The sequence below is a fragment of the Embiotoca jacksoni genome, unplaced genomic scaffold (assembly GCF_022577435.1).
Source record: "Embiotoca jacksoni isolate LCO1_2020_lvr unplaced genomic scaffold, fEmbJac1.0.p SCAF_17, whole genome shotgun sequence".
Classification (NCBI taxonomy): domain Eukaryota; kingdom Metazoa; phylum Chordata; class Actinopteri; family Embiotocidae; genus Embiotoca; species Embiotoca jacksoni.
The window spans coordinates 1,961,782-1,971,781 of NW_027185307.1; the positions used below are offsets into that span (position 1 = coordinate 1,961,782).

Sequence of the window (10,000 nt, forward strand, 5' to 3'; positions counted from 1 at the left end):
AAAATGGTTCTGATCCAGAAGTGTCTTCAGCTGCAATACCAGCGAGTGCCACTAGAGGTCGGCTCCAAAAAGCCTCCGGCTCCATAGACTCCCATTCAACTTCTCTCATCAAATCCAAAGTGAATAAAATGTGTCCATCAGTTATCTCGGTGTTGTTAGCTAAAGTCACTCCTTCTTATTAGTTTTCTGGAGGTCCATCTGAAAATAATCCCTCATTCATTAGAAAAGAAGATTCAAGAAGACCTGTTTTTGGGGGTGTGTCTGGTTGATTGACAGGCCTGTGGTGCAGTCAGATCACAGCTATCGGTGGGCGGGACGTAGTATCGTCAGGTTTCCGATCAGATCGGTCAGATCCACCGCTGGCTCCTCCCCCAGCTCGTCCAAATATGGTCACTTCCTGCTCCAAACCGCTCCGAACTAGCAAAGATGGTGACGGACAGAATCTGAACTGGAGGATTCATAACGTTCACAAACCAACGAGTGTGCAAAGTTTTATTCAGTGACATGTACCTGGTTTGGTTGACTGTATGTGTTGTTTCCCTCATGTCTTTGACTCTGATGAAGCCACAGTAGCGCTGAAATATTGGTCTGTGCACAATTAAAGATCGTGAACTAATCAGTGTGCTCCAGTTCCCTTTTAGTTATTTGGAAGTTAAACACACACACACACACACACACACACACACACACGTTCAACCTCTGTCCACATGAACAGCTGTATCTACTATAAATCTACCTATATCTACTATAAATCTATCTATATCTACTATAAATCTATCTGTATCTACTATAAATCTATCTATATCTACTATAAATCTATCTGTATCTACTATACATATATTTATATCTACTATAAATCTATCTGTATCTACTATACATATATCTATACTATAAATATATCTGTATCTACTATAAATCTATCGATATCTACTATAAATCTATCTGTATCTACTATACATATATCTATACTATAAATATATCTATATCTACTATAAATCTATCTGTATCTACTATATCTATCTATATATACTATAAATCTATCTGTATCTACTATAAATCTATCTGTATCTACTATACATATATCTATACTATAAATATATCTGTATCTACTATAAATCTATCGATATCTACTATAAATATATCTGTATCTACTATACATATATCTATACTATAAATATATCTATATCTACTATAAATCTATCTGTATCTACTATAAATCTATCTATATCTACTATAAATCTATCTGTATCTACTATAAATCTATCTGTATCTACTATACATATATTTATATCTACTATAAATCTATCTGTATCTACTATACATATATCTGTATCTACTATACATATATTTATATCTACTATAAATCTATCTGTATCTACTATACATATATCTATACTATAAATATATCTGTATCTACTATAAATCTATCTATATATACTATAAATCTATCTGTATCTACTATAAATCTATTTATATCTACTATAAATATATCTGTATCTACTATAAATCTATCTGTATCTACTATAAATGTATCTATATCTACTATAAATCTATCTGTATCTACTATAAATATATCTATATCTACTATAAATATATCTATATCTACTATAAATCGATGTACAGTACCTACTATAAATCTATCTACATCTACTATAAATCTATGTACCTACTATAAATCTATCTATATCTACTATAAATCCATGTACCTACTATAAATCTATCTATATCTACTATAAATCTATGTACCTACTATACATCTATCTATATCTACTATAAATCTATGTGCCTACTATACATCTATCTGTATCTACTATAAATCTATATCTACTATAAATCTATGTACCTACAATAAATCTGTCTATATCTACTATAAATCTATGTACCTACTATAAATCACCAGCGTTCCTCTCCATTCTGTGTGTTGTGGTCGGTCCGGTGTCTTTGTCCGTCCTGCTGTCTGTCCGTGCCATCAGGGTCTTTACTGGACAGCCCGGTCTCCAAGGCAGATCCACTGAACTGGGGAATAATGCATTAATACTGGCTGCCTTTTCTGCTCCAGTAAACAGCCCAGTCTGGCAGTGAGCGGCACCCTCCCATCCTCCGCTGACTGATCCGCCGTCTGTGTGCCTCTGGGGTTATCAAACAGATGTATTGGGGAGGATTTTTCTGTTTCCTTCCTTTCACATAAGACTCTTCTGTGCTCTTTTGGAGCCTTCTTCAGAAAACTCTCAGACCAGAAGATATCTTGGTATCAGTATTCAAACTACCAACTTACCTTGGATGGTGCATCCTTATGTAACTATGTATTATGGCTGTATGTGCTCGGTGCACCTTTTTGACACTTGCAATAAGGTTTTGATTGAGCTCCATGCTTCTGTATGTAGAGTGGATGGATCACAAAGCACCATCACCTGTAACACTGTCTCTATACTGTCTGCACATGTAGATTATATTTCTCTCCCTCTCTCGCTCTCTCTCTCGCTCTCCCCCACGACTCTTTCTTCTCTGATTATCCTCAACAGAGCATCTCATCTCTTTTGTGCGGAGGGTTATTTTTTCTCACAGCTTCCTTCTCTCTCTCTCTCTCTCTCTCTCTCTCTCTCTCTCTCTCTCTCTCTCTCTCTCTCTCTCGCCATCCTTTCTCTCCACCACCCTCTCTCTTCTTTTTTTTCGGAGTAGTAGTAGTAGTAATACCAGCAGCAGCTGAACAGCATCTCCAACTAATGGGAAGTGAGTCTCCTGTTGCCGTCCTCCGTCCCTCCTCTCTCCTCTTCTTCTTCTCTGTTGCATTCTGATGTGTTCAGTGATCCGGAGGAGTTAACAGCCAGGAAGCCATCAGCCACAGCGCTGTGGGAGATGGGGGCAGTTGAAGAAACTCATTGAGATGTTGTTAGAAAAAAAGGAAAAAGTGATGCCGGCGGTGGTTTAATAAGGAGCTGTGGGCCAGCTGAGGACTGATCTGAGGAGGCAGAGCAGAGACAGATCCATCAGGGTGGAAGCTGTTGATAGTTGGATGTTTTAGAGGCGACAGAGCTGACGTGACGTCCTCCATTTGTGAGCCTGTGAGAGAAGAATCCTTGGAGGAAGAGCGAAGAAGATGAGCTGCACCCAGAGAGCTGGCGAATGGAACGATCAGCCCTCTTTCCTGTGACGTCTGTCGGCGCCTCCGGGCATGAGACTGAGTCCACGCCACGCTACGCCTTCAGGGCTGTCTCTGCTCCGTGACCTTCTCGTCGTTGTAACACCACACAGTGAAATCTCAGCTGGGGTTTGCGCAACGGGCGGTGACGGGAACCCGGGGGGCCGCCCCGACTCCGACCCCTCCGCGGTGAGCTGCCGCTGAGGACCATGGTCCTGCCGTCACTGCTCAAGCTCCTCAACGTCTTCCTACGCCAGTCGACCTTCACCGAAGCCGCCGCTGCCGACCACTGCCGCCCTTCCTGCTGCCCGGCTGCTCTGATGCCACGCCCGCCCGGCCTGCCGCTCTCTTGCCGCCGGGGGTGGGAGGCGAAAGAGCACCCACGACGTCTGCCCACCGAAGACAGAGAGGTGAGACGGAGAGGGACGGCTGAATGAGGCGGTGTGGAGAAGGGGAAATGGGATCTAGTGCAGGGTTGAGTGTGTGTGTTTGTATAATGGGGATGTGGAGCTTTGGTGGACTCAGCTGGAGTGAAGCATGTCGAGGGAAGTGGCACGAGGAACTTCGAGATTTCATGTTTATAGATTCAAGTTTGCACGAAAAAAAACAGTCAAAATCTACTTAAAGATGTAAAACATTCGCCCTGTGATGTCCTGGCGACCTCTTGGTCGTCCCGCCTTCGCCCACTGTTGGCTGCATGGCCTCCAGGCCCCCTGAGCCTCTACAGATACTGACAGATGATGAATGGATGGATGGATGTAAAATTGTTTTATGAATCTTCTTGCTTTTGTGACCTGAAAACCAACATTGTCATGTGATAAACTAAGTTGTCAGAGATTTTACATCAGTGAGAATATTTTATTGTAGTTAGAGGAACATTTTCTCATACATCTCACCAGAAAACAAGGCTTGGCACTGTTGTATTGACCTTTTAGATTTTACACTTTATTCTCTACGGTGGTGTAAATTCACATGAGCTCACAGACACGGCGAGGAGGCAGCCCATCTGTCTTCAAAGGCCTCAATAACACAGCCGGTAATGCTTTAAACTATTTTGCAAAGTGGCGAATCAGCAGTAGATTCCTTGAAGAAATCCGACGGTGTAACAGGAACGTTTGACAGTTGGATCTTCTCCTGCTCAGACGTTGATATCCGTCCCTTCTTGCTGTCGTTGGTTTGTTCTTCGGCCTGCAGTGTCTTCGAGCTAAAAGGAGTCACTTTCTATCACGTCAGTTTAACCAGCTGAGCATCGAGGTCTAAATAAAAAGTGAAGCCGCAACCCAACATCGAATGTTTCTAATAAAAATCGGAGACCAATTTAGTTGATATCAACTGAAAATGACATGTATGGTATCAAAGCTGATGGCAAATGCTGCAATAAATACTGTCAATGAAGAGCAATCACATGATGCACATGAGAAGGGTAAAGAATGATAAACAGGTCATTTTATGAGAAGAGAAACTATAAAGCTCATTGTAAACACATCTACAACAGGAACATCCACGTTAGACTGCAAAGTGTGAAAGCTGCTACTTAATGAAACACACCACTCAGTTTATGCAGAAGCTTTTATCGCTCACATTCATGCATTAAATCTGTTTTTGTCACATTAAAGACGGGATTGTTCAATTGTAGGCCTTTTAGAAAACCGATAAATTTAATCAGGGAAAGTAAATGCAATCCGACGTGGAGTTAGCTTTATTTTAGGGGGTTTTGTGACATTGTTATAATTCATTTATGTGATTGTTTAGTTTTTTGTTTGTTAAGATCTGCTTAGATTGAGTCCTTGACTGAGGAATGTAATCACTATCAAACCTCAGGTCTCTGTTCTGGAGGTCGAGGATAAAACTTAGAGGTGTACACAAAGGTAACAAAACATATAGTGCGTATACTTAGAGTGTTTATACATCTATACAGCCCAGTATCATGTAACACACTGAGTCCACTGGAGGATACTGTCAGAGTGTTTTGGCCTCGCCGAGGCGTAAAACGTACTCGGATGTATGACCGGCCTGTTCTCAACCCCGAGACGTTAAATACTGCAGTGTTGGCGTCATGTGACGAAGTACAAAGAGTGAAAAAGTCCACAGAGAGAAAGGGGGAGGGAGGGAGAACCAACGTTAACATGGATTCCCCAACCAAGTTGTTTTAGTGTCTAACGTTAACAAAACTGCAACCGTGTCACATTTAACCCAATTCATGTTCTTTTTACGAAACCTAACTACGAGGTTTTTGGCACCTAAACTACTTTTCACACTTAGACGGGGCAAAGCGTGACTCTGAAACAGTGTCCTGTAGTGGGCTGGCAGGTGTATTACATGCTTTGACGTGATACCAGAGGTCTTTACTATGATGCAGGTTCAACATACTCAGGATATCTTTCTGTTGTCTGGCTTAATTTAACCTAACAAACGAGATTGAGCTAAAAGAAGCTGGTTAACAACTCGTTATGTAAATCCAGGGATTCCCAGTCCAGCTGCGAGCACGTTCACATAAAATAGGTGTTAGCAGAGTCTGACCAATCACAACCACAGTCAACACCACGGATAGTCACGCACTTACAATCCTAGAGGAGGCTAGCTGGACCGGTTTGGTTTGAACACGTGACACGGAGCTAAAATGTTAAAAACACATGAGTCCATGGATATCTTTGTTCATCAGATATCTTTGTTCATCAGATATCTTTGTTCATCAGTTATCTTTGTTCATCAGATATCTTTGTTCATCAGATATCTTTGTTCATCAGATATCTTTGTTCATCAGATATCTTTGTTCCAACCAGACTGAACTAGCTGATCAGTTTAGTGTTTCTATGTTCTGTATTTATTCAGTTGGAGACTAGAAATCCTCTCTGTTGCTAGGTGGTTGCTAAGGGTCGGACTACTTCCTGGAGCAGGAAACATTGCATACGTTACATAAGAGTCTACTGACGCCACTGATTGTTTCCCAGTTGTTAGTCATACTCCGTGTGTTGCCATGGAGATCACACTAACAACAAGTTTTATATTTTAGAGTGAATTTCCCCACAATATGAACACATTTTAATAGCATGTTATATTTAGTTGGTGACTTGTGTTTTAAAGTCGTTATTGACACGACAGTGTAGCAGTCGGGTTAAAACACACCGTCTCCTGTAATATTCTTTTATTTATTATCTTCATTAATGGAGCCAGCAGCTTGTTATTCTGCCTTCAACACCTTCCATACTACATGAATGCTGCAGACGTTGACTGAAGCTCAGCGATGCACGTCGATCATATATATCCACAGACACCCAGAAATACACACAACAAATTGAGGTTAGCTCTTCCTGTTTCTCAAACTCATCCAACAGTCACAGATCTATGGTCAAACAGGCAGCACATTTTCACCTACTCTGCAGCGCATGTAGTTGTGATACAGACTGGCAGTCAGATATCCAATTTTGGCTCGGCCTCTCTCTTTCTCTCTTCCTCCTACACAGCTTTCAGACAGGCCCTGTTTGACACCTGAAAGCACCCTCCGGTTTAAATGTACCTGCTGCCAGTGTTAAAAGTTATGCAAGAGTTTGGCAAAAACCTCCAACAGGATACAGCCGTGGAGCCACATTACATGAGATGTGCTTTTCTTTTTTTTTTTTGAAGCAATTAGAACGAAAATCCACCCTCACAAATCCACAGTATCTCTGACCATACATGGGTTTCCCCTCTGCAGTGCCAGCGTTTATTAACTACAAACATATTCATCTTTGATAGTGCTGCCCTGGGGTTTCCTATAAGCTTTGTTGGCTTTACCCTTAAAATATAAAACGCATATCTGATGTCATGTTATGTGCAGTGTTGTAACACTGAAGTAGCAGAGAAACAGTTGTACACTGTTTTTATCTTTCTGCCTCTCAGATTGACTCATATCAGCACACAGATGATTTTCTTGCACCTTCATATTACTGTTGGTTTCTGTAAAGGAGATAATTAGAGTGAGATTGAAACGTGTGATCACAGCTACCGTTCTACCGTACATTCACTCTGAGACTTCATTCATTCCTGCCGAAGCCGAGCAACCAGGAAAACCTCGGGCGGCTCAGGAGAAGCCGGCCCAGAACGACGAGCTTGCAGAAAGTGAAACTCTGCTGAATGGTTTTAATTTGACCACGAACTCTTTCAGCAAATACAGCAGAATAGATGGAAAGCAAGTTCCAATTATTTAAAGTTTCCTAATTCTACAAGTTTTATTTGAAATATGAGAACAGCAGCTTTCGTGTTTGAAGTCAGCTCGAGGCTTTGAGTTATGTTCAGTCCAGTCAGGTGGATTTACTCAAATTACAAGTATTGTATTTTGTAAGAGGCGGTTCAATAATAGTCACCCGACTATTTAAAGTGTTGCAGCTGTAGAAACCGGAGGTGCAGTCAATCTGCCTCAAAACAGGAACTATCTGAACATGTATGTTGTTTTTAATCAGTAAATGTGAAATGAAGACATTTTGCAGCAGCTTTACTTTCACAACTCAGAAAAGACGCAGTAAGATCTTCTACAGCTCGAAGGAAGAATGACAAATACATAATAGCCCCAGTACATGCACTCCTCTTACACACACACACACACACACACACACACACACACACACACACACACACACACACACACACACGTTCCCTCTACGAGACAGCAGCAGCAGCAGCTGTTTCCTACATCAGGACGGAGGGGATGTGGAGGCAGAGGGAGAGTTTCAGGGACGCTGAGGGAACATGAGGAAGTGTCCCTCACTCCCACATGTTGTATCTCACACGCCTGAAGCAGGTTGCACAGACTCACGTATGCCACTGTGGCTCAGTTTGACCCGACTCTACTCGTCCAATTGTATTTCTCACTGCAGATAGGAACCCGTCGGTGGAGGTGACCAAACAGAAGAACATCTGCTGCTCCTCAGTTGTTGTTTTTTTTCCAGTCCAGTGAATTATAAAAAACGTGATCGTGGCGTAGCCGGCGCGGTTGTGCAGGATGTGGCGTGTTGTGCAGTGATGACACAGCGAAGACGATTCTGTGACCAATCAGCGGTCCACGGTGTTTTCAGGTCACCAGGTTCTCGGGACGACCCACAACTGTTTCCTGATGGAAATCTGGACACATTTAATTTGAGTGGAGTTGAGTGGTTGAAAAGCAGCTTATTGTCCCCGACAGCTCTGAAGTGTGTGCGTGAGTGTGCACAAACAGAAGTCCCAGAATGCAATGCTGCCCTTCAAGTAGTTGCAGGTTAATGCAGGATAACGACTCATCTACTGTATGATTGTTTGTGTAGATATTCATGGTGTGTTGGTGTTTGTATGGTTTCCTCATGTTCTTATATTCTTGAATCATGTGTGTGTGTGTGTGTGTGTGTGTGTGTGTGTGTGTGTGTGTGTGTGTGTGTGTGCATCCCAAGCAGCTTAGCCCTTACCACAGTGGAGGTGTTGATAATGACGAGCAAAGCATCAGGAATGAAACAAATCACAGTGATATCTCCTCATTGTGTTTTCCTGGCCCAGCCCGGCCCGGCCCGGCCCGGCTCGGCTCGGAGTAAGAAACCTTCAGAGAAGATTTAGTATGCACCCCGCCTCTGTCACCCAACTGAGGGAGCTGTATCTTCTGGTGAGGAGGCAGGGAGGGATGGAGGGGAGGACCCAAACAGAGAGAGAGAAAGTGATTGTAGACTGTAGATGATCAAATATACAAATGTCCCACCAGGAAGCATCCCGTGAAGTTTGGACCTTGAAGCCACAGAGTGTTATTGGACCGGCTCGGCCGTAGGGCTGCTATCGGGCAGCGTGGCCGACCACACCAACGGCTGCATCTGAGATACTAACAATAACAGGAAGCGAGCAGAGGGAGGTGTAGGTGGGAATGTTGGCAGGCAGGTAAAGACAGAGAAACCACAAAGATCCAGTTTGCTTAGTGAGCCTTCACAGCCCGTCTGCAGCTGCTGCCGGCGTCGTTCTGTTCATCTGGGAGCCAGCTGACTTCCTGAAATCACCTTCAGACAGATTTCAAAGCCCTTCAGGTCATTTTTATTGTTGCTATTGTGTTGCACTTCTCTGAAAGAGGTTGTTTGGCTTCACTTCCTTTTTGCATCCACTACACTGCATTAGCAGAGCTATCTGCAACAATCGTGCAGCTAATGTTTGTTGTAGCAGTGGACCAGCGTGATGCTAACTTAACCAGCACAATAATCCAAGTTATTTTGAATATCTTATTATTTGATACCGCCAACGTTCACTCATCCTGCTGTGTTGGTGGAGCCTGTCTGCACCGGCCGTCGCTCACAGATTCACTTTTCTTCTCTGTGAACACAGTCTGGCAACTCGGCTCGTATTAGCGTCTGCACAACCGCTCTGAAGGGCGAACCAATCAGAGACCAGTGTCTATGGTTAACCGCACTTGCCCCGCCCCTCCTTCACTGTGATTGGACGGCTGGTGACAGTGACGAGCGCAACTTTTGGTGAAATCTCGCCGACGGGAAAAAAAATCCCCGGATGTTCAGCGTTCAGCGTTCAGTGCAGAATAAACGCTCAGCACATCATCAGGCTGCTGGTGTTCATTAAAACAACTTCAAATGATGCTCTACTCAGGAAAACAACACTTTGGTGGACACGGTAGGTCGTTTCTGCAGTGAAAGATGCGTTTCAGTGAGCTGATTGGTTAAAGTAAAAATGACACACCAGTAGGACGGAGCGACTGCAGACGAGGACGATGACAGACGCACATTCATGGAGTGAAACTGGCTTCTGGTTCGCAGCAGGCTGCAAGCTGATTAATAACTATCAATAAATATACAATATACAGATTTTAATCGATCTGCGTGATATGAAATCTGCATATAAATTATATTATTGACGATAAAATTTTGA

The 10,000-nt window shown here is 42.9% G+C and overlaps 1 protein-coding gene and 1 long non-coding RNA gene across 2 annotated transcripts in view; one reads left to right on the forward strand and one right to left on the reverse strand.

Moving 5' to 3' along the window:
• The window catches only part of kcnh2b (potassium voltage-gated channel, subfamily H (eag-related), member 2b), a 285,472-nt gene that overhangs the window by 239,376 nt on the left and 36,096 nt on the right, over positions 1–10,000 (forward strand). The window lies entirely within an intron of this gene.
• LOC138199287 (uncharacterized) lies at positions 203–2,053 on the reverse strand. Its single transcript, XR_011178335.1, has 3 exons — positions 1,888–2,053; positions 511–588; positions 203–417 (listed from the first exon to the last, which is right to left on the reverse strand). It is a non-coding gene; the product is annotated as an uncharacterized lncRNA (long non-coding RNA).